Below are 26120 nucleotides of genomic sequence, written 5' to 3' on the forward strand. Positions count from 1 at the left end.
TCGCTCTCCATTCTCTCAGTCTCTCCATTTTCACTCAGTCTCTCCATTCTCTCCAGTCGCTCTCTCCATTGTCTGTCTCTCCATTCTCTCAGTCTCTCCAGTCTCTCAGTTTCTCTCTCCAGCCTCTCTCCCTCTCTCTCCAGCCTCTCTCCCTCTCTCTCCCCCTCTCTCCAGCCTCTCTCCCTCCAGCCTCTCTCCCTCTCTCTCCAGCCTCTCTCCCTCCCTCCAGCCTCTCTTTCTCTCCAGTCTCTCGCTCTCTCTCTCCAGTCTCTCTCTCTCTCTCTCCAGTCTCTCTCTCCAGTCTCTCTCTCTCTCTCCAGTCTCTCTCTCTCTCTCCAGTCTCTCTCACTCTCTCCAGTCTCTCTCACTCTCTCCAGTCTCTCTCACTCTCTCCAGTCTCTCTCACTCTCTCCAGTCTCTCGCTCTCTCTCCAGTCTCGCTCTCTCTCCAGTCTCGCTCTCTCTCCAGTCTCGCTCTCTCTCCAGTCTCGCTCTCTCTCCAGTCTCGCTCTCTCTAGTCTCTCTAGACTCTAGATATTGCCAAAGAACGTTTCTTCAAGTGCAGTCGCAAAAACCATCAAGCGCTATGATGAAACCGCCACAGGAAAGGATGACCCAGAGTTACCTCTGCTGCAGAGGATAAATTAATTAGAGTTAACTGCACCTCGGATTGCAGCCCAAATAAATGCTTCAGAGTTCAAATAACAGACACATCTCAACATCAACTGTTCAGAGAATACTGTGTGAATCAGGCCTTCATGGCTAAATTGCTGCAAAGAAACCACTACTAAAGGACACCAATAATAAGAAGAGACTTGCTTGTGCCAAGAAACACAAGCAATAGAGGGAAATGGAAATCTGTCCTTTGATCTGATGTGAGATTGTGTCTTTCTGAGATGCAGAGTAGGTGAACAGATGATATTCACATGTGTGGTTCCCACTGTGAAGCATGGAGGAGGAAGTGTTCATTTTTTTTATTTTACCTGTACTTAGCTAGGCACGTCAGTTAAGAACAAATTCTTATTTTCAATGACAGCCTAGGAACAGTGGGTTAACTGCCTGTTCAGGGGCAGAATGACAGATTTGTACCTTGTCAGCTCAGGGATTTGAACTTGCAACCTTCCAGTTACTAGTCCAACGCTCTAACCACTAGGCTACCCTGCCACCCCAAGTGTGATGGTGCTTAGCTGGTGATACTGTCAGTGATTTATTTAGAATTCAAGGCACACTTAACCAACACGGCTACCACAGCAGTCTGCAGCGATACGCCATCCCATCTGGTTTGTGCTTAGTGGGACTATCATTTGTTTCTCAACAAGACAATGACCCAAAACACACTTCCAGGCTGTGTAAGAGATATTTGACCAAGGAGAGTGATGGAGTGCTGCATCAGATGACCTGGCCTCCACAATCACCTGACCTCATCCCAATTGAGATGGTTTGGGATGAGTTGGACCGTAGAGAGAAGGAAAAGCAGCCAACAAGTGCTCAATATATGTGGGACCTCCTTCAAGACTGTTGGTAAAGCATTCCTCATGAAGCTGGTTGAGAGAATGCCAAGAGTGTGCAAAGCTGTCATCAAGGCAAAGGGTGGCTACTTTGAAGAATCAAAAATATAAAATATGTTTTGATTTGATTTGTTTAAAACGTTGTTGGTTTCTACATGATTCCATAGGTGTTATTTCACACTTTTGATGTCTTCACTATTATTCTACAATGTAGAAAATAGTCCAAATAAAGAAAAAGTTACTGTATGTCAGTTTATCAATGTTTGATTTGTTTTCAAATTCTTTGTGGGTCTGTGTAATCTGAGGGAAATATGTGTCTCTTATATGCTCATACATTGGGCAGGAGGTTAGGAAGTGGAGCTCAAGTTTCCACCTCATTTTGTGGGCAGTGTGCACATAGCCTGTCTTCTCTTGAAAGCCAGGTCTGCCTATGGTGGCCTCTCTCAATAGCAAGGCTATGCTCACTGAGTCTGTACATAGTCAAAGCTTTCCTAAATTTTGGGACAGTCACAGTGGTCAGGTATTCTGCCACTGTGTACTCTCTGTTTCGGGCAAAATAGCATTCCAGTTTGCTCTGTTGTTTTGGTAAATTCTTTCCAACGTGTCAAGTAATTATCTTTTTGTTTTCTCGTGATTTGATTGGGTCTAATTGTGTTGCTGTTGTGGGGCTCTGTGGGCTCGGTCTGTTTGTGTTTGTGAACAGAGCCCCAGGACCAGCTTGCTTAGGGGACTTTTCTCTGGGTTAATCTCTCTGCAGGTGATGGCATTGTTATGGAAGGTTTGGGAATCACTTCCTTGTAGCTGGTTGTAGAATTTAACATCTATTTTCTGGATTTTTATCTCTCTCTCTCTCCCTCTGTGTGTGTGTGTGTGTGTGTGTGTGTGTGTGTGTGTGTGTGTGTACCCCTGTCCTAATTAGAGATTGCCCATTAATCAGCTAAAGCTGTAATTATAACAGTTCCAACGTGTAATCTGATTGTGAAGAACGATAAAAATCCTGCTGTACTCCCCTGGTTGGAGAGAAAGGGAGGAGAAGGGGGGGGTTGGGTGTGAAATTATTTGGTCTTCATTCATTCATTCATTCTCTGTGGAGCACATTTCGATTACAGACACACAAACAAACAAACGCGTGGCAATCTGATTTGATTTAGCAAGGCAGTGGTGCCGTGGGAAGGTGTGTGTGTGTGTGTGGTTAATCTATTTGAAGCGACAGAATTATGAGTTCAGCTCAGATGAAATGCGGCCTCCACATGTTGAATCAAAACGTCTTCCTTGTCCCCTCTCATCTGTGTGAAGTGTGTGTGGGTGTGTGTGTGTGGGGGGGGTCATAAACAGCCCGTCCCCTGTGTGTGTCAGGGAGAGAGAGACCGTGATTGAGAGTGTTTTAGCTAGATCTGTGTTTCAATCTATTCTGAGCTAAATAAAGAGGGGGTCTCTATCAAAATCTATATCAACATCTACCACTCATGAAAACAGCTTTGTGGAGATGTCATGATCGAGACAAAACAACAACAAAACATCACATAATTCTCCCGTCCGATTCACTGGAGCCACCGTGGCTAACCTGCGGAACGAGTGAACGAGCTGAGTGGATTTGACGAGCGAAGGGAAATACAAACAGTCCTCTGGGCCAAACACAAAGGGCTAAACACATGATATTGATATTCGTGTCAGCTGTCCGATAATACACTCTTGCAGCAACGTTATTGACGCCTTCTTCCAGTGCGGTTTTACAGTAATAAGCAGAGAGCAGAAAGACAAAAGGGAGGGGGGGGAATAGAAAGAGTGAGGAAAAGAGGAAACTGGTCAGCAATTCTGACATTCCTAAGCAACCTAAAAACAAAATAAAAACATTGCATGGTTGATGTGAATGACCTTGGTGTCTACACTTATAAACATAGGTGCTACGATCAAATCACTATGAACTACTGCAGGCTACGGAGGAGCTAAGTGTTCTGCTCTGCATGTGACTCGGCCACAGGCCCCTGCTCTGTCTGTCTGTCTGTCTGTCTGTCTGAATGCGCGTGAAGGTCTGAGTCAGCCAGCCTTAGACCACAATCACAACCAGGGTGGAGAGAGGGGGAAGAAGAGACTGTAGGAGGTGGAGAAGGAGAGAATGAGGGAGGGGGACGAGGGGATGGATTCAGAGGGGTTGGGTTAAATGCGGAAGACACATTTCAGTTGAACACATTCCGTTGGACGACTGACTAGGTATGGGATTTGAAGAGGGGATAGAGGGATGGAAGAGGGTGGGGAAAAGACCGGGAGATGGGGGTGACAAAGTGCTCTGGAGCTGCCAGTATGTGGGTGCCAGAGGCAGGAGTGGCAGGCTGGCTAGCCGTGTGCTCGGACGCCCTAGCAAGAGGTATGCCCTCTCACACAGATCTGGTTACACACGATCTACACACGCTGACACACAGGCATGCACACACACTTTACACATTTGCCACTATTCACAGACACAGGCAGCATGACAAACACACGTGATATTACAGTATACTGTAGGCCTACTGACACGAGGCCCTCACGCGAACACGCACCGGATCACACAGAGACACATACGTTACTAACACATGGGGTGTTACGCTAGTCCCAGCTGGAATGTGATCAGCCACAGAGCATTAAACCCGGCAGCCAGCTACATTCACAGCCACCTGAGCTTCTTCTTGAAAAGTGCGTGTGCCTGTGTGCGTGCTTGTTTGTTGTGTGCGTGTCTGTGTGCGTGCTTGTTCGTGTGCGTGCTTGTTCGCGTGCGCGCTTGTCCTCTGTATGTGTGTGTGTGTGCGTGCGCGTCTGCACGTGTCCTAATCAGCCTGTTCCTTGCAATGCTTTTCAAGTTCCATGTAGTTTATGAGGATCCCAGTTAGTTACTGCACATGCAGCTGCTACTCTTCCTGGGGTCCATAAGTATAGGGGCAAAATGGAGGAGCAATTCAGCAGGTCGGACACGAGGCGTATGTTGCAGGGGATTTTTAACGATCACGGATTACAAAATGAAAGCCAGTCACGTCGCGGACACCAACGCCACCTTACTGGACGACCTAGACACCCTTTCCTCATGTTTCGAGCGTAACAACTCTGAGCTGCCTAGGAGAGCCCTAGAAGACAACGAGGGCTATGTGCTTATGGTCTCCACGGAGGACGTATGTAAGTCGTTCAAGTGTGTTAACCGTCACAAGGCTGCCGCCCAAACACCATCCCTAGCTGCGCCTCCGAGCATGTGCAGACCAGCTAGCTGTTGTGTTTTCTGACATTTTCTATCTCGTTCTAGCTCAGGCAGCTTTCCCCACCTGCTTCAAGATGTCCACTATCAACCCCTGTGCCCAAGAAAGGGAAAGTAAGTTTACTGAATGACTAAAGTGCTTTGAGAGGTACATTACCTCCTCCACACTGATCCTCAACATGGGGGCCCCACAAGGGTGTGTCTTCAGTCCCCTCGTGTACTCCCTGTATACACACAGGTTTTCCAACACCATCATCAAGTTCGCTGATGACAACAGTAGTAGGCCTCATTACCAACAACGACGAAACGGCCTATAGAGAGGAGGTAGGCACTCTGACGGTGTAGTGGCAGGTAAACAACCTCTCCCTCAATGTCTGCAACACAAAGCAGCTGATTGTGGACTTCAGGATGAACCAGGCTGGGCACCGTGGAGACGGTGAAAAACTTAAAGTTCCTTGGCGTACACATCTCCAAGGAGATAAAATTGTCAATCCACATGGACACCGTGATGAAGAAGGCACGACATCAACTTTTCAAACTCTGGATGCTGAAGAAATTCGGCCTGTCCTCGAGAGCCCTCTCGGTGTTCTACAGGAGTACCATCGAGAGCATACTGTTGGGTTGTATCACAGCCTGGTACGGCAACTCCACCGCCGCTGACCGCATGGTGCTACAGAGGGTGGTACGCGTAGCCGATTGCACCATTGGGTGCTCACTGCCTGCCCTCCAGGACACCTACAACACCAGATGTCGCTGGAAGTCCAAGAATATCATTAAGGACCTCAGCCACCAGAGCCACGGCCTGTTCTCCACACTTCCATCACTCAGACGCGGGCAGTATAGGAGAATGATGGCACACATTTTTTTTCATGTCAGACTGGCCAATAGCTTCTACCTCTAGACCATCAGGCTGCTGAATGGCCGCCGTTAGGCAGCTACCTGCTCCCCGGACTTCCAAAATAAGAGTTATATACTGGAAAGAGACAACAAAAATACTACACATATATACAGTGAGCTCCAAAAGTATTGGGATAGTGACACATTTTTTGAACTCCAGCACTTTGGATTTGAAATTAAACAATGACTATGAGGTTGAAGTGCAGGTTTGATTTGAGGGTATTTCCACCCATATTGAGTGAACAGTTTAGAAAGTACAGCACTTTTTGTACATAGTCTCCCCATTTTAAGGGGCCAAAACTATTTGGGCAAATTCACTTATATGTGTATTAAAGTATTTGGTATTTGGTCAGATATTAACAGCACGCAATGGCTACATCAAGGTTGTGACTCTACAGACTTGTTGGATGCATTTGCTATTTGTTTTGGTTGTGTTTCAGATTATTTTGATCGTCAAAAGAAATGAATGGTAAATAATCTATTTTGTCATTTTGGAGTCCCTTTTATTGTAAAGAACAATATGATTTGTTTCTAAACTGTTTTACATTCATGTGGATGCTCCCATGATTATGGAGAGTCCTGAATGAAACGTGACATAATGATGAATGCGAAAGTTAGACAGACAAAATATCATACCTCGCACCACTACAATATCAGGGGAGGTTATGTTTGGGGAGGTTATGTTTGGTTATGTTTGGGCGGTATGATATTTGTACGTCTGTAAGGATTCCCACACTCTAACTCTCCCCACGCGACTGCAGTTGACCAAGCCAAATATGAAGACGAAGCAGAGAACTAAAGTGTTCGCAAGTCAAGGCTCTTACATAAAGTCTGAGTCACTAGGCCTTATCCTGCTCTTCCTCTCCACTTAAGAAGAGAAACTGAAAACATATGTCGAGGAAAATGGCTGCATTTGGTCTGACGCCTGGCTGGAATATAGACAGAGTGTGAGTTAGCAAGGTGTGTGTGAGTGAGTGAGTTAGCAAGAGCTGTGAAAATGAGTGAATGCGTCATATGAAAGCACGCACGCACACACACACACACACACACACACACACACACACACAAACTTCCCTCTGTTCAAAACCTAAGCAGAGGGAACAGAGCCCAAGGTGAGACGGGTCTCGGTTCTAACGATTCCCCCAGCAGGCTGCCTACAAATTAACGACAATCTTTACCGTTGTCATAAATGAAATATCACCGCCCGCGCACTGCAAGACATCTTGTGAAGATTAATTCATCAAAAAATGTTCTCTCTGCAGCGGGGTGAGAAAAATACAACTCATTTAAATAAAGAGAAGCGGTCCCATGAAGAATTGCCTCGCATTTTTCATCTTCCTCGCCATCCCTCAGTGCACACCTGGGGAGAGCACTGACTGGGCCAGTATGCACTGGCATACACATACAAACTGTATGCACAGACATAGCTGGACCGTGACTTAATCTTGTAGGACGGTCTCGGTCTGTCTATACGCCTGCCTGTCTGTCTGCCTGCTTATACGCCTGTCTCGCTCTCTGTCCTCCTATCTGTCCGCCTGTCTACTATGACTACATGCCATTACAGTACCTCCGTCAGCATTTGCCAGCATCCTGTGCACTGTCCCAGTTTGCTGAGCTTGCCTGTGGCGGGACTCATTGACTCACTGTGTTGACTAACCCAGTGTGTTGCAACTGTTTTGCCGATGCTGCAGTAAAGACTCATTACTGTAATGGAGGTGAAGGGGGGGGGAAGGAGAAAGGACACCACAGGCCCTTTCCCTGCCACAATGAACATCAGCAGTGTGACCATCGCACACCCCTCCCAGGCAATTTCTCTAAAAATCATGAGTCGCCACTAGTGGAATTCAGCATGAACGGTGCTGGCCCCGACGTCTGTCTGTATGTATGTATGTGCCTATATCTTCCAGTGGAGATAGGTGATGAGGGAGAGAGAGAATGGAAGAAAGAGGCCACGGCAGAGAGATCGCACAGGTTTCCAGCCAGCAGAGCTCCTGATGGGGCTGAGGGAGATTTGCCACAGGACAATACAAAAGAATGACAATCTCTGCCCCTTAACGCTGCCAGCGTAACGCTGCCACAGCCACCGCCCCAGGAGCTGCTGAACAGACTGGGTGTTCAGTCAGCACTCTGCTCTCCCCCAGAGAGAGTGCAGACGTCTCAGAGCCCAAGTTCCTCCTCTCTGGACAGTTCCTCCTCTCTTCACTTTAGAAAATACCCTCTTTTTCTCAGCACTGTGCTGCGAGGGAGGGTGCCAAATGCCACCAGGCATCAACGACACCTCAGCCTGTAGTAGACATCTGGTGCCTTGGAAGGTTAGACAAGGAAATACCTAGCAGAGAACCGACTCCATGGAAAAAAATGTGGAGGGAAAAGAGAATAATTCTCATCTTGATAATAGCTAAACTTAAAGCCCTAATCAACCTAACAGGGTTTGGATTTCCACCAGGCGGAGAAAAATATGAATCTGGGCCCCCTACTAGTTGAGCATTCCAAAAATAGAAACTGGGTAGAGCCGGAATTGTTATCCTCTAAGACCGGAGAGAAAATATCAAAAATATTCTTCTGTTTGTCTAAGCCGAGAGCACTGGATGACGCAGGTTACCACCATTCGGTATAACGCACCGTTTTATGATACGGCGCTCATAGTTGCGCCGGTCATATGGACATTAGGGCTGACCCCATTTGGGGCTGACCCCAATTAGTCGACTGGTCGATTGTTTGGTCAATAGGCTGTTGGTCGACTGGGATTTCTTTAGTCGAGCAGTCGCAAATATATATTTTCTATGCGGCACAAGACACCTGTCTGAGTCGCGCCTGTCTCAGTGGACTAATCCATTGCGGAGGACATCAGTGGCACTAAGACATGTGCTACTAAAATGTAAATGGTTATATTATGTAAAAAAAATAATGGTGCAACACTAATAAATATGATATTATTTTAAAACAAAATGCGCTTTTTTCCGAGATGGACAGCGGTCGCAGAGGCAGCAGCGGCGCGTAGAGACGAGGAAACAGCCTTAATTGTCTAAGAAAAGTAAGGAGAGAGGAAACCCCAACTTAATTAGGTCTTTACTCAATAGCCTAACTGTTAAATGTGCCTGGCTTTATAAATCATCCATATATATATATATATATATATATATATATCTACAGAAATAAAACAGATCCTGTTTCTGTTGCCAGTTTAATAGCCTACTGATTCATTGAGCACCAAGCCTCACGCAACCTTAAAAATGTCGGCTAAAGCAATTTCACAAATTCCGTTTTTAATCTTCGCTATGCTGTAATAAAGGCTGTTAAAAAGTGTTAGAACAGGTATTACTTGTGATTTATTTAGTGTTGTTCACATTGTTCCAAACGGGCAGAACATTTTTATTGTCATCTAAAAAGACAGCACCTGTTTGTCACACAAAAAAAATGCAATATCCTTCTTATTGTCATTATTACAATTGTTATTATGATCGTCATTATAATAAAGTCATGTCATTATGGCTTCTTATAGTTGTAGCCTTGTATCACCACCATCGAGCTGAAGGCCTATAGTGCGCATCCTGTTTAGTCTTGAGACCGTACTTGGGGCTATATTTCAATATAGGCCACTGATCAATCAATCATGTCATCACACAGAATACGAGTCATTCATGCTTTGAAATGCAACCAAGCATTTTAGTTTTCAAATGAAATAACAAAGGGAGCTTTGGATAATTAGCCTGTGCAATAAATAAACTGCAATTCACGAATGAATGCAACTGTTATGTTAGTCTTTGCTGTAATAAAGGCTTTTTATATATATTTTTGGAGTTAGAACAGACTCTCTGGTACAGTTATAATTTATTTAGTGTTGTTTATACTGTTCCAAATTGTTATAATAAAAATGAAAAAAGTAATTAACAGGGTCTGTTTGGCACAAAATATTCATGCAGCGCTTGCTCCTATACCCTCCTTGTTCTTGATCTCCAATAGTCAAATGCCTTACACCTTATCAGAATTTCCCTTTCCCTCCTGAGAAACCAGTAAACATTCCCCCGTTTTGAGTATCCTTTTCACGTCCTCCGCATCCATTTTGCTTTCACGTGTTACGGAGTTTGTTATAACCAATTTATTGGTGTGATTATAATAGGCTTGCATACATGTTTCACAAAGAGAGCAATGGTTGAGGGAATGTTTTTCCTAAACAAATGAGGTATTTCGTTAACAGAACTTTTCAGTCAGAGATACAAGTAAGAAACTAAATGGCTGTAATTATGTTGCAGCTTCAGCACGGACAGCGCGATAAAGACCTGCTGTGCTGTGGTGCCTGTTCAGTGCAGCAGGGAGGAGAGACAATGCCAGTCACACAGGCACATTTTTTTTAACACAGCATGGCCATCGGGCTCCCTCTTGAGTAATTTGTGTGTCTTAATTATTTTATCAAACAGTGAGCTTAAAGCATCAGACAAGCTCAGTGCATATAGCTGATTTTATTCAAAACACATACATGCATCTATATATGGAAAAATACATTTTAAAAATTCAGCCAATATTTTGTGGGGGGCAAGGACAGCCCTAATGGACCCCCTTCATTATTAAAGTATCAAGCATTGGTAACGCAACCCCTGTGTTGGCTATAGTGTTACCTTCACTAAGGCAGCCTTAGGAAAGCCTTTGTGTAACCTAACACAGGGATATGATATTCATATTGTCTGCCTTTTTACATATTAATGGGTTTAATTGTTGAAGGGGCTGGGTCCTGTTGCAGAGTGAAAGAGACACGATTGTGGTCCTCTTGTTGCCTATGTCAAGCCATGTCACTCAAAGGCCCGGAAAGAGCCACTGCAGCCCGGGTCTTTTACTGAGCAAACCCTAGCAGTTACAGTCACACATTATTTGAAGATTGATATAATCTGCAGATTCTCCAAGTGATCTGCAAGCTTAAAGTCATCTCTCTCAGGCACGAGCTGGGTCAGGGTCGACAATTTGAGCATTCAAAGAAATCAAAATCCCACAATGTCTGAAGTCAAACAGCCTTCACAGGGCAGCCTTGGAGCAGTCACAGCGACCGTCCCCAATAAACAGTCCAACTAGTCTGAATTGTTTGTGGAGTATTCAAGAATAGCTGTGTGCTAGAGTTCCATGGTGGAAAACTATAGAGAGCTTTTCACTTGGAGCTACATAAGGTTTGTGAAGTGAACTACACTCTGTTCACCTTACCGTGGCTCTGGGCGGTCAGTGGAGTGATGCAGATCTTGGATGAAGTTTCAAGGTCCTACGAACAGGTGTCAGAGCTCATGCCTGAAAGAGAGAAAATCAGTATGAGTATTATAATGACACTGTTCTTCCTGTAAAACAGAGATGTCTGTAAAGCTAGATAAAACAATACTGAGCCTTACAGGAAGTGTCTGAATTTCACAAACACCCATGCCAAGTGCAGAAGTATCCACTTGTCCAGATGCTCTCCCCCCCCCCCACTCCAGCAGTGTGAAAGGCAAGACCACCAACAACCAAAAGTTCAAGACACCACAAAATGATTGTCTGCCAAACATGTGTGGGGGTCCATATTCATAACGCCCAAGGAGACTGGAAAGTACCTGAAACAGGGGAGTGGTTGGAAACCAGGCAGGGACAAGATGGCTCCTTATGAGTAGGGCTACCTTAGCTATGAGTACATTGGATACTTGGCATCTGAACGAATCACAATCAAGCAGGGACTTGATCTGAAAGCAACCGGTGCGGTAAGGCAGTGCCAGGGCAGGTGGCGAGATGGGCATAGGAGACGAGCTTCAGCATGCCAACCGGAATGTTAGTCTGTTTATTACAGGAGTGAAACCCTCTGTATTTTCAAGTACTGCAGTATCACGTCATGGCTATGCGTGTCACCTGCAGGGACTGGGGAGGTTGTCAGGATCAAAATTAAATATGAAAGGAGCAAAGCCCAGGTAAAAAGTTAGAGGAACATCTGTATCAATCTTCTGGATACCTAGCCCTGAGATATAGTTTTATTCTTCAGTGAGACAATTACACAAACTGTAATACCAAAAGACACGCCAGAATGGCTTTCCAAGAGGTGTTGAGTGTTCCAGAGGGGTCCAGTCTCAGTCCTGACTTTAAATCTGCTTACAAATCTGAGACAAGGTTTGAATATTGCTGCTCATCAATGATTCCCAACCAAATTTACTAAGCTCGAGCAATTTTGACAAAAACAATGGATACATGTTGCCCTAAGAGTTGTTAAGAGTTGGTAAGGGGTGGGGGTTACTTTTTCCTTCACTTTGAAAATGTGGAGCAAGTTGTGTAGATCTGGATGGCAAAAAAAAATACAATGTAAAATGTGACAACTGTGAAAGAGGTGTGTAGACTAGGCACAGTATTCATGTAGACGATTCGGCTCAACGTACGCAATATGTCATGGAAGTGGATGTAACGGTGACACAAAGAGAACGACAGGAACATTACTTCAGTACAGTGTTCATAAAATGCTAAATGAACGCAAATACTGCTGCTTGCTAGCACTCGGTTATGTAGCAATGACGGGGACTGCGCTCAATCAAAAAATGAATCTACGAGCAAAATGATTCCCATTTAGCTGGAAGAAGAGAGAGAAGAGAAAAAAAGCACTGTGCCGCACTTAAGTGAGCTGCTCAGCCGACCAAATTGAGGCTAGGGTGGGATGAGTGGTGCAGTCCATATGACAGCTGCACGACGTGTCTGAAGCAGCCACTTTCCATCCACCGCGTCTTATCACGGCCCAAGTGTGTGTGGAGGAAATGGAGGAGGGCCTCGGCATTCCAGGCCCTCACCAAGGTGCTCTTCCTGCCTTACCGCACCGCCCCGTCTGCTTGTGGTGGACAAACCCGCGTCCTCGGTATGAGGGGAGTGATGCCGGCACAGCAGAAGATACTCCAGACAATGGCAACTTGATTTGATGCCACAGGGATCTTCATCAGGTCACTGTGCTCATAAGATCATGGCGAGCTTGAAAGTTTGGTCGATATCCTGTGGTTTGTCATGAGCCATTTTTTTAGGGTTAATAAGGTTGTGGCATTGGCATCATGGTAAATTGCAACAACCCGACACGGCATGGCATGACAGGTATCATGTCATTAGTGGTAATGTCATTCAAGACATTATAACTCACTGCATGGTTATGGTAATCCGTTATGAGGTTTTAGGACATTGTTTTGATTTATGGCCCTGTGCAGCCCTGCCCCGGATGTCTTTGCTTCGTACCTCCATTCATAATAACAGAGGGAAAAGTGGAGGGAAACGCTACAGAGGATGGCAAATACATAGGATGACATCACCCTGGCTTAAAAACACATTCTAGAGATAGAGCAGCATATCCTGTCATTCACCGAGACCAGGGAACTAGTGACGCTACAGTTAAATTAAGCAACTCCCCAGACGCATCCACCTCACACGTTATCATATCCACACACACACGCACACACACACGCTAGAACATATGCAAGAGAGGGACTGTGAGGTTAAATTAGGCATCGTATCCCACTGCTGATTGTGACAGAAATATCCACTCTCAAGCACTCACACAAAACACACTGCACACGCAATACACTTGTAAATTCTACTCCCTATGGAGTATGATAATGCTCATCTGCATATTCATGTCGGCATTGTCACAAACATTTATAGGTAGGGCCCAGTGTACCCCTAGGGAGCAGCAGTGGCTGCAGCGGTAGTGGGGGGTGCATTGCTATTAGCATTGACATGACAGGCTAGCTGTTTCCATAGACTTCCATTCATTGAGCCAACAACTATCCATTTAAAAGTGCGTCCCGGGAAGAAATATCTATTATTTTTGTATACATTTTTTGTGGGGTGGTTGCAGCAATTTAGCAGCGGTGGGGAAACACTGGGTAGGCCTATACAACCATACACACACACACACACACACACACACACACACACCCTCCAACTCTCAATTACAGAATTCATCTTCTCAACATGTATCCAAGCTACTGTAATTGGCCACATTTATCGGAATACAAATTCATGAAACCAATCATTTTTGATGAATGGCCCAGTTCGACTTGATGCATAATAGCCATTAGAGAAAAGCCTGGGCAAGTCATAATCCATCCACTGGGACAAAGGCGAGAGGAAATTGAGAAATAACTGACACAATCCTCTTATTTTCTGACTCAATGCGGCAGAGAGCAGCTTTGTAATCACTTCATTTTTCACGTCTCTGCACCTTCTCGGGAAAACGTTGATGGCCGCTGAAGAGCCCAGTGCACAAAAAAAAGGGCCAGACAAAAGAGAAACAAGGGCTTGGCAGCCAGGTGGAAGCATCCATTACAACGGCTCGAGTTTCCAGTCTGTTTTTGTCAAAGGCGGGTGACAAAAGAGCGGGTTCGAGAGGGGAAGGAGGGGGGCTTGTCGACAAGGGTCGTCTGTGGGTGATACCTATGACGGGGTGTTCCTGTCTAGTCAAGAGGGAGCTTGTCGATTGGATAAAGACATCCAATGAAGATATTACAGGGAGGGAGATGAATGAATGGGGAAACGCTATAGAGTGAGGTGCATTCTGACACCCAAGGTCAACGATGGCAAAAACACTTAGTGATAGTGAAGAATCTCCCACAGACTAGAGACGATTAAACTGTTCTGTAGCCTGGGTGACAATTCGTTTCTGATTGAAAAGTTGGTATTTTCTTAACAAGGCAACAAATGTAGCGATGTTAAATATTAGATCCAGACCGGTAACTAGGCTAGCTATCTTGTGACACGGGAGCAAAATTCCTCATTGATGCAGCCAGAGGGAGAGACTGCTGCCAACATCTCAACTGACTGAAAGACAATCGTGTCCTTTATTTTTCGGCATCAGACCTGCCTAATTCTCCCATTCTCACCTAATTCTCACATTGTTTAGGTATTTAATAGACCAAATTACAAAGTCTGTTAAATCTTCTTGCAATTTGTAGTCTGACATTTCAGATTTACATATGATCATTTTTCAAAGTTCTTTAGATGTAGTGAACTACTTTTTCAAAGTACAGTGCATTCGGGAAAGTATTCAGACCCCTTCCCTTTTCCCACATTTTGTTACATTACAGCCTCATTTACCCTCATTTGAGTCAATTGGAGATGTACCTGTGGATGTATTTCAAGGCCTACCTTCAAAGTTGTCAACACTGTCAAAGGTGCTTCAACAAAGTACTGAGTAAAGGGTCTGTGCATGACACCAGTACTTTTCCCAACAATTGTTTACAGACAGATTATTTCCTTTTCACCATAACAATTTTGTTTACATACACTAAGTTGACTGTGCCTGTAAAAAGCTTGGGCCAGAAAATGATTGCATAGCTTTAGAAACTTATAAGCCTCATAATTTGAGTCAATTGGAGATGTACCTGTGGATGTATTTCAAGGCCTACCTTCAAAGTTGTCAACGCTGTCAAAGGTGCTTCAACAAAGTACTGAGTAAAGGGTCTGAATACTTATATAAATGTGACACACAATAACCCATAATGACAAAGCAAAAACAGGAACTTAGAATCTTTTGCAACTGTATTAAATATAAAAACACAGAAATACCTTATTTACATAAGTATTCAGACCCTTTGCTATGAGACTCGAAATTGAGCTCAGGTGCATCCTGTGTCCACTGATCATCCTTGAGATGTTTCTACAACTTAATTGGAGTCCATCTGTGGTAAATTCAATTGATTAGATGTGATTTGGAAAGGCACACACCTGTCTACATTTGAAGTCGGAAGTTTACATACACTTAGGCTGGAGTCATTAAAATTAGTTTTTCAACCACTCCACAAATGTTTTGTTAACAACTATAGTTTTGGCAAGTCGGTAAGGACATCTACTTTGTGCATGACACAAGTACTTTTCCCAACAATTGTTTACAGACAGATTATTTCACTTGTAATTCACTGCATAACAATTCCACTGGGTCAGACGTTTACATACACTAAGTTGACTGTGCCTGTAAAAAGCTTGGGAAATTCCAGAAAATGATTGCATAGCTTTAGAAACTTCTTATAAGCTAATTGACATAATTTGAGTCAATTGGAGATGTACCTGTGGATGTATTTCAAGGCCTACCTTCAAAGTTGTCAACGCTGTCAAAGGTTCTTCAACAAAGTACTGAGTAAAGGGTCTGAATACTTATATAAATGTGATATTTCAGTTTTTTTTAAAAATATACATTTGCAGAAGTTTCTACAAACTTGTTTTTGCTTTGTCACTATGGGGTATTGTGTGTAGATTAATGAGGGAAAATAACTATCCAATCAATTTTAGAATAAGGCTGTAACGTAACAAAATGTGGACAAACTCAAGGGGTCTGAATACTTTCCAAATGCACTATATCTGTAGTTATGTAAACTATATGGGTAGCTTTAATAAGCTTTAGCGTAGCTTAACTTCTTCCGGTGTGAAGTAATTGGTAGCTTGGTTGTCATAGACGTGTGTATAGGTGCCAGGGAAGTCAGGCGCAGGAGAATCGAACTTGGTAAAATTGAGTAGTTTAATAACTTAAAAACACAGCCTCAAAACCATGACAATGAACAAAACAAAGTGGGTACGAGGACCCGTCGCGCACCAATACAAACATGATAAATGAACAACAAACGACCTCTGACAAGGACATGAGGGGAAAGAGGATTAAATACACAATAGGTAATGAATGGGATTGGAACCAGGTGTGTAGGAAGACAAGACAAAACCAAAGAAAAATGAAAAATGGATCAATGATGGCTAGAAGACCGGTGACGTCGACCGCCGGGCACCGCCCGAACAAACATGGCATGGACTTCGGCATGGCATGGACTTCGGCAAAAGTCGGGACATTGGCAAACTTTATTTTCAGAGTAGCTTCCTCAACACTGCAGCTAAGACAGGACACCTTGATTAAAATAAACATGTTTTCAAATCAAATTGTATTTGTCACATGCGCTGAATACAAGTGTAGACTTTACCGTGAAATGCTTACTTACAAGCCCTTTCCCAATAATGCAGTTAAAAAGTAAGAAAATTAACAAATAGATAAAAAGAAAATAGTAACACAATAAAATAACAATAATGAGGCTATATACAGGTTTTATACAAGGAGTACCGGTACCGAGTCAGTGTACTGGAGTACGAGGTAGTTGGGGGATTTTGGTTTTTGTTATTGTTAAATTAAGTGAATTTACACAGAATTACGGTAACGGAATAAGATCATGGGTCCCCGAGCTGTACTACACAGAAATGCATAATTATGGATAAAAATGTCATTCTCTTCATGGTGATGTATCCTGAATAGGTACACAAAGGTAGAAGTATGCAATATCACACGTTGCATATATGGGTATTATTATACACACTGGCTCCGCCCCCAAACAAGAAATCATTTGGTTGGTCTGGACCTGACCAAATCTGAACCAATCATAGACCAACGTGTAATCGTCTATGTTTTACAAGATTAGACATCACAGCACTGTAGAGTAGAGTTCAGTACAGTAAAGTATAGTTCAGTACATTATACTGTATTCGAGTGTGCTCTACTGTACTGATCTATAATCTACATTTCTTTACTGTACTCTACTGATCTATACTTTACTGTACTGATCTATACTCTCATTTAAAAAACGTTAAAAAATTTTTTTTTTACAGTACTCTACTGTGATTCAATGTACTGTATTGTGCTGTCCAAACTTGTGAAAGATACACGTCAATGATTGGTTCAAATTTGGTCCGCCAATTATGTACGTCCATGTTTGGGCCAAATCAAGGCTGAACCAGACCAAAAGTCAACGTCTGCAGATGCTGGTTACAGTAAATGGAAAGAGAGGGGACTCATTGGTAGGTGTCGTCAGTAAGAGCCGGGAGAGGTGACATTAACTGGAGAGAGAGAGAGAGAGAAGAGAGGCAGAGAGACAGAAGGAGGGGTTGTCCGGACTGTTTTCACACTTTCTTTGACCACCAGATGACAGAAAGAAAACTGTAATGAGCTGAACATAACAGTATGCCAGTGGAAGGGACTAAAAGTAGAGAGACTGTAGCATGTGACCCAACTGTGGTTCGTGACTACTATGATTTCTCATTGTAGCCAATTCAATTCAATCACCGATTTGGTCACAGAATTACAAGTTAATCGCTTAATAATTCATAAACAAAAATGTAAAGCAGCAAAAACACTAACTAATTTGTAGGTCTACCTTTACTGTTAGTTCTGTGAACTTTCATTATCAGAAATTAGAAAAAAACTTAGATATGTAGGTTTTTGGTAACAGAATCACAAGGCAATGTTTCTTAAACTTACAAAAGGAAAATACATTTATCCAAAGCTAAATATGTGTGGATATTAGTTGTCGATAATGAAGTTCAACATGATTATGTTTCGATGTATTTCTAATACTGGAAGAGGTTTTCTGGTAGATGTTTTCGAAGATACACTTCCATCTGTTTGACCAGAAATCAAATCCTTTACTTCTGCCTTATTTTTAAGATGTGAAAATGGTTGAAAAATGAACACGTTGGGTCCACGTTGAACACGTTGGGTCCTTTAATGGAAATGAAGATAACTAAAGCCTCCAAGTCCATCGTGGGAAGCCAAACGGTGATAGCCAAAGACTGGAAGCAGCCAGTTTAGAGCGTAATCAGACAAGCTGCTTTGATTGTAAAGTATGACATTTGCACATGTCCCAACTGCTTCGTTTGAGAAGTATGCCGTGACAAGGGGGTGTTCAAGCGCCAAGTGTAGTTGTTAGTGGAGCGGGAGACTGATCAGAATAGTTTCGACACGTACATGTAATTAACCCCCTTCCCTAAGTCTGCCAAAACTTTAGGCCGGATTCCTGTTGCTCAGACAAAGCCTCTTAAAATTCTCTCTCGCTTTCTTGCGGTGATACGGTTAGCGCAAAGTACACCGGAAATGACCACTCAATTTGCTCATCCACCCGGCCTCAAAAGAATCCCATGTGCATTAGCCAAAACCAAAAGGTTGTTGATCTCCATGTGGCTCATCTCCTTGGGCCATGGGCCAGGAGGTACTGTAATAAGCAGACTCTCTGTAGCCTTGTCAAACAGACACAGTTAAGACATCACAGGTCTAATGAGAGTAGAGCCACAGTGTCAGCAGTGCCACAGACTACAGTAACCTCTTGCACATGCTAAAGCCAAGAAGCCAGCACTGTTCATATGGGCAATATTTATTAAAAAAAAATATAAAAAAAATGTAAAGGCTGTTTACAGCGCTGAAGAGCAACAAAAGTGCTGGAGAGACAACACTAGCAATTTGTTGCTTCAATTGCTGCAAAGAGAACTGGACAGCAACCAACCACAATAATGTAACTGACCAATTTCAAACGCAGTTGGGAAGCACTATGCACTCAAAGTCAACTGTACATACCGCTAGACTGAAAAGCTAGCGCCAATGTTTACAACTGCAAATATCCTGAATGGAGCATATAAAGGCTGCCCACTGTCAATCTCACCCAATGAAAGTGCTCTGCCCCCCCCAATCAGAGAGCTCCTATTGGCTTAGCAGTGGAAATGACTGACAGTGTGTGATAATCCCAACCCGCAGGGTTCTAAGGACACCCATCTCCAATCACTACCATCATTATCTCTCAAACAGACCCAACACAGTTCATTATTAATGACTAGCCAGGGCATACACAGGCCGGGTCCTCCCGCTCATTCAAAGAGGGCTGGGAAACAGGTGGGACGACCAAGGAGGAAAATGGCAAAGAAGAGCAAGAGCATAGTCATCACTAGAACACAACACTGGTTATGTCCCAATAAGAAAAAATGGAAATAAAAAAGTAAAGTTATCGACAAGACAAGGTTCAATTCCCTAAGGTATTCAGGAGATTAATACCCATTTGAATGCAGGAATGTGTAGGATGCAGGAAAATGCAGGAATGTCATTTCTAAACACAATGAATATTTTTCAATTAGGCTGGTTATATTGGAATTTCAACCTGTATACATTTTGCATTCTAGTGGGAACCTATTAATGTGGGATGCAATTCTTGTGGGATGCTTTCTTTAATCACGTTTCTCTCTGCCATGGTAGGATTTGCACTGTCAAGGACATTTTTTCAGCCTGCGCTTCAGCCTCAATCTCTCAGTACAATATGGGTGGATGAGACATACTCCTAAGAGAAGGCTGCTTCAAATCAATAACTTGCTAACTAGCAAGAGACCTGAATTCCCTGAGCCAAGAGAGCAACGTCGAGATCACTTTGAAGAAATGTGAATACAACTGGCTTAATTCTGGGGCTCAAACTGATTGGCTAGACGATGGTGATTGATGATCTACGATAATCATTTCATGCTTCAGTGGTTGAAGCTTCATGTGATGCTTGGTGTTTAATAGAGCGTCGCTGGTGCTAAATCCTCTCGTGTGGTCTCCATTTTGGAACAGAACCGAGTCGCAGCCTCGTGGTCCTAAGCGGTGATGGTGGAGGCCTCACACCTGCTAGATCACCAAGAGCCAATGACGGATCAGAAGGAGAGAACAGAAACTCCAATCACAGGACTACATTGCCATTATCTGAGCACATCACTGACACTAAGAGGACACTTGGGCATTTACCATAGGAGACAAAGTTGTATTTGTATATTTTATTCAAACTAAGTGGGATTTGTTATCTCAAAAAAGTATGGAGCATATTAAACCAGAACACTATGCCTTGTCAGGACACAGGAGGGTTGCAAACAAAGGACATCTCATTTGCTTATTTTTGATTGGTGGGAATTATTAAAAACATCCAGGAGGGACAAGCAGATGGAGAGGTAATTAGCTGTGTGTGTGTGTGTGTGTGTGTGTGTGTGTGTGTGTGTGTGTGTGTGTACTGACTAGTAATTTCCCTCTAATTTCACCTTCTCTCCTCTCCCTCCTATTTCTATCTCCATCATAAATAACCTTGTCTGTCACCTCCCAGTCGCCCCTTTAAGAGTGGGTGGGGGGAGGGGTTTCACTGCAACACCAAGCCCAACATAGGCCGGAACACGAGAGGAATGCATATTGCCAATCTGTAACATTCATTTTGCATCACCAGAATTTAATAAAACCTTAACTCATATTGAAAAAGAGAGCCTCCGCACGATAACCTCGGAGACTAAAACAGACCACCATTTTTAAGCTAGCAAATGACTGGTGGCAATGCAAAGAGGAGATTCTACCAAGTATTTTCTGTGGGTGGAACAGAATATAGGCTACTATATTATGATGTATGACTATCTGAAGTTACTAGTGGGGTGAAGATTAGGGCTCAATCTTTTCCCGGTATTTTGCAAATGTTCCATCCCGAGAAGAAATCACTTTTCTCCTGGGTAACCTGGTATTTGCCGGCAAAAGCGGAAGAGCCATTCAGAAGCATTATAAAGCACATTAATACGTCTGGATTTGATTAGAGCTTTGATCAGCAAAAAAAAAAAACAAAGCTGATGCTACCGGAGCCTGACGAGCCACATCAAATGCATTTACATTAACGACATTTAATGAGCCCAAGCCCAATAAAGCCCAAATGATTGTGCCGTTATCCAACACATATACGGTTTAGGCTACAGCACATTACGCACAACAGAAAAACAAAAGCCCCATAGATGTAGCTAGCTATATGCTCTCTTGGGTAAATAAATTAAACCAGCTCCAGTAGGCGAATCTGTTTTAGTGTGAACTGTATTACTGTACTGTATTGTATTATACTGGATTGTATTATACTGTAGTGTATGGACTGGAATTACCTACGTCACTCAAACCATGATAAAGCAGAAGAGAACATGTGATTCTGGTGCAGCACATGCAGCCTACATAGTTACAAATATAGACTGGCGAATTTGATTTTAATTGTGAAATATAATAAGGCCTATTTGTATAAATAGTAGGTTGACGTATATATACCTTTCATAATATTACCCCTAATGTTATTAGCCTTCCTCCTCTTTCTCTCTCTATTGTTGCTTCATTCCTTTCATAATTCATTCGAATGACATCCTTGAATAACATAGGACTGGAATTAGATGCAGAAGGCTTTCACTTCTCTTCACGAAGACTGAATAGTTATGGGTCTGAATAAATACTGTAACTGCTATAGCCAACTGTCACTGCGTGTTCGCTCTTCTTTCAAACTACCTGCGAGTTCTATTGGCTGTTCTATTTAACATTCAGCAAAAAATTGCCTGTGTCCCGCTTCGAATAGTCCTGCCTAACTCAGTTGCCGGTGAGTAAGGAGAATGGATATCACCATGAGGTGACTTTAAAACAGTTCCAGAATTGAATGGCTGTGATAGGAAAAAACTGAGGGTGGATAAACAACATGGTAGTTACTTCACAGTACTAAACGAATTGACAGAGTGAAGAGAATGAAGGAAGCCTGTACAGAATAAAAATAGTCCAAAGCATCCTGTTAGTAGTAAGGCACTAAAGTAAAACTGCCAAAATGTCCTGAATAGAAAGCGTTATGTTTGGGGCAAGTCCAACACAACACTGAGTATCACTCTTCCTATTTTCAAGCATGGTGGTGGCTGCATCATGTTATGGGTATGTTTGTCATCGGCAAGAACTAGGGAGTTTATGATAAAAAAATCTATGCCAGACATGAAAATGTCTGTCTAGCAATGACCAAAAACCAACTGGACAGAGCTTGAAGAATTTTAAATAGAATAATGTGCAAATATTGTACAAACCAGGTGTGCAATGCTCTTAGAGTCTTACCCAGAAAGACTCCCAGCTGTAATCGCTGTCAAAGGTGATTCTAGCTATATTGACTCAGGGGGTTAAATACATATCTAATCAGAATATATTAGTGTTTTATTTACAAATGTTTGAATTTTTCTTCCACTTTGTGACATTAGAGCATTTTGTGTCGATCGTTGACAAAAAAATGTAACAACAAAATGTGGAAAAAGGAAAGAGGTGTGAATGTTTTGAGGGCACTGTAGATTTTATTTTTTATTTCACCTTTATTTAACCAGGTAGGCTCGTTGAGAACAAGTTCTCATTTACAACTGCGACCTGGTCAAGATAAAGCAAAGCAGTGTGACACAAACTAAAACACAGAGTTGCACATGGAATAAACAAGCGTACAGTCAATAACACAATAGAAAAAAATAAAGTCTATATACAGTGTGTGCAAATCGCATGAGGAGGTAAGGCAATAAATAGGCCATAGTAGCGAAGTAATTACAATTCAGCAAATTAACACTGGAGTGATAGATGAGTAGAAATACTGGTGTGCAAAAGAGCAGAAAAGTAAATAAAAATCAATATGGGGATGAGGTAGGTAGATTGGATGGGCTATTTACAGATGGGCTATGTACCGCTGCAGCGATCGGTTAGCTGCTCATATACAGTGGGGAGAACAAGTATTTGATACACTGCCGATTTTGCAGGTTTTCCTACTTACAAAGTATGTAGAGGTCTGTATTTTTTATCATAGGTACACTTCAACTGTGAGAGACGGAATCTAAAACAAAAATCCAGAAAATCACATTGTATGATTTTTAAGTAATTCATTTGCATTTTATTGCATGACATAAGTATTTGATCACCTACCAACCAGTAAGAATTCCGGCTCTCACAGAACTGTTAGTTTTTCTTTAAGAAGCCCTCTTGTTCTCCACTCATTACCTATATTAACTGCACCTGTTTGAACTCGTTATCTGTATAAATTCTTACTGGTTGGTAGGTGATCAAATACTTATGTCATGCAATAAAATGCAAATGAATTACTTAAAAATCATACAATGTGATTTTCTGGATTTTTGTTTTAGATTCTGTCTCTCACAGTTGAAGTGTACCTATGATAAAAAATGACATACCTCTACATGCTTTGTAAGTACGAAAACCTGCAAAATCAGCAGTGTATCAAATACTTGTTCTCCCCACTGTATATAAATGAAGATTAGCATTACAGTCAAATCAAAGCCGCCGATACTGAGGATATTTAGTACAAAAAACTCAGTGATGATAACGATGAAAGGATAAAATGATACTGTTGTGTAATCCTTTAATCATTATCATTCACTGATTTGTGATAATGATGACAATAGCCAAGATGCAACAGGCTGCGTGAGCTGATGACATTCAGAGGTTCTGTCTCAAAACTCAATTTTGAAAATCCACACTTCAGAGAACTGTCATTTTCATTCTCCCACCATCATGTCATTTAATCTCGCTCTCTCTCTCACTCACGCATGCACGCACAGAGGGAAATCCTTGGCGTGAGAATGCCATAAATCAACAATAAAGGCCTCTTCCTGGAGAGTTGTGTTTCATGTCATCTTTTTGGCAGAATCAGAAGGCCTAACAAGTCCGGCCAGGTGCAACTCAGACTCAATCCCAATAACCCCCCTCCAACCCCATGAGCCCCGTCAAAGCTTTGTCGGAGTGGTATTCCAATTGAGCGAAAGGTAGTGCCTTTTCAGCCCTCTAGTTGGCCCTCCAAACGAAGCGAATCGAGATGAAGACTTTCTATCGAGTGGTTCTCAAAAGTTGGACAGTTGCTTCAGGGAAGATGGCTGACAAAAATAATAGGAGGGAGGTAAACGTAGGTAATTATAACTTCATAATGAATCGTGCAAAAGTTAAGAGGAATATGTTAGTTCATGTAGAGAAACCTTTATGCATATTTATTGTAAAAGTTCATTTACGAAGATAGCTCTTTAACAAGCTTTTTGACTAGCTAACTAAACATTTAGCTTGCAATTATGAGATTTTGACATTATGAACTGTAATTCGTGTTGTTTAATGTTTTAGGGACTCCTGAGCAAATCAGTCTGTCATCTCATGAAACCCAATGGATTTATTTATCCATTATTTTACCAGGTAAGTTGACTGAGAACACATTCTCATTTGCAGCAACGACATGGGGAATAGTTAGGGGAGAGGAGGGGATGAATGGGCCAATTGTAAACTGGGGATTATTAGGTGACCATGATGGTTTAGGGACTCCTGAGCAAATCGGTCTATCATCTCATGAAACCCAATGGATTTATTTATCTGTTATTTTACCAGGTAAGTTCACTGAGAACACATTCTCATCAACGACATGGGGAATAGTTAGGGGAGAGGGATAAATGAGACAATTGTAAACTGGGGATTATTAGGTGACAATGATGGTTTGAGGGCCAGATTGGGAATTTAGCCAGGACACCAGGGTTAACACCCCTACTCTTACAATAAGTGCCATGGGATCTTTAAAGACCTCAGAGAGTCAGGACACCCATTTAACATCCAATCCGAAAGACAGCACCCTACACAGGGCAGTGTCCCCAATCACTGCCCTGGGGTATTGGGATATTTGTTTAGACCAGAGGAAAGAGTGCCTCCTACTGGCCCTCCAACACCACTTCCAGCAGCATCTGGTCTCCCATCCAGGGACTGACCAGGACCAACCCTGTTTAGCTTCAGAAGAAAGCCAGCAGTGGTATGCAGGGTGATATGCTGCTGGATGTAAAGGATCTAGCTAAAGCATTTACTTTGAATTATATATTTTTTTTATTATAAGCTTGCCTTGCTGTTCATAATTTGTTTTAAAGTCAATCAGTTTTATAATTAGGGGGTGCTTATCTAGCCCATTTTCACTGTATGAAGTGGGTAACTTGTACTGGTGTGAAATGGAAATACATTTTTTTTTGCATATCCCACTCCCTGGAACAATTAGGGTTTATTCCGTTGCAAGGGCAGAACGACAGATTTTACCTAGTCGGCTCCTAACCGCCGGGCTACCTGCCGACCCTGCAACAAAATAACAGTGGAGAAAAAAAAGAGAAGACAAGGTAACGGTAGAGTAGAACAAGTCAATGATAGGGTGGCTCAGAAAAAAAGAGGTGAGAGAAAGATATGTGATGGAGACGTGGGGAAATGGGAAAAGAGGCGAGGGAGAGAGAGATCAGTCGGAACACAGGTGGCCACTGCGGTGTATAACAGTGCTTGTGTAATTTATTCAACTTGTCCCACCAATCAGAACCTATTTCCTACCGGGGACGGATGCTGCTGCAGCACAGCTCTAGTGGATGTGGCCAGGGGGGAGAGAGAGTCCTTGGCAACACAAGCAAATGAGAGAGAGATGGGGAAAAGAGAGCAGGAGAGAGAGAGAAAAATGGAGAGCAAGGATGAGAGATCCAAGAGACAGAGAAATATGACCCTCGCAGATGTAACGTCCCAAACTCCCCATACACATAAAAACACCCACCCCGGGCTGTTCCTTCCTGTGTGTGTTTGTTTTCACGTGTGTGTGCCTGCATGCGTGTGGTGGGAGAGAAATTAACAGCAGAGCAGGGAGCAGTGGGAACCAAGCATCATGACATCCAATCACACTCACAGACCTTCTATTCTCAGTGTCCCTCTGTGTGTATGTGTGTATTTTGAGTTGGGACTCAATGGTCCATAGATCTGTATAGGGTCCCATACAACTCTAAAGCGCGCAGGCTTGCGGAACTGTTTCGGAGTGGATCCAAAGAAAGTAGACATTGGGTGTCTGTGTGTGGTCATTATGAGGCTGTGAGCATATCGCATGCGAGTGCTATTGTGTCCATTTTAGTTAG

General features: G+C 42.9%; 1 protein-coding gene across 1 annotated transcript in view; it reads right to left on the reverse strand.

Annotated features, from left to right (window-relative positions):
• The window catches only part of adarb1b (adenosine deaminase RNA specific B1b), a 171570-nt gene that overhangs the window by 95920 nt on the left and 49530 nt on the right, over window positions 1-26120 (reverse strand). Inside the window, exon 2 of the mRNA XM_024388772.2 lies at window positions 10818-10898. The gene's annotated coding sequence lies outside the window, so the exon portion shown is untranslated. The remainder of the gene's footprint in view (window positions 1-10817; window positions 10899-26120) is intronic.

The sequence above is a fragment of the Oncorhynchus tshawytscha genome, linkage group LG26 (assembly GCF_018296145.1).
Source record: "Oncorhynchus tshawytscha isolate Ot180627B linkage group LG26, Otsh_v2.0, whole genome shotgun sequence".
Taxonomy (NCBI): domain Eukaryota; kingdom Metazoa; phylum Chordata; class Actinopteri; order Salmoniformes; family Salmonidae; genus Oncorhynchus; species Oncorhynchus tshawytscha.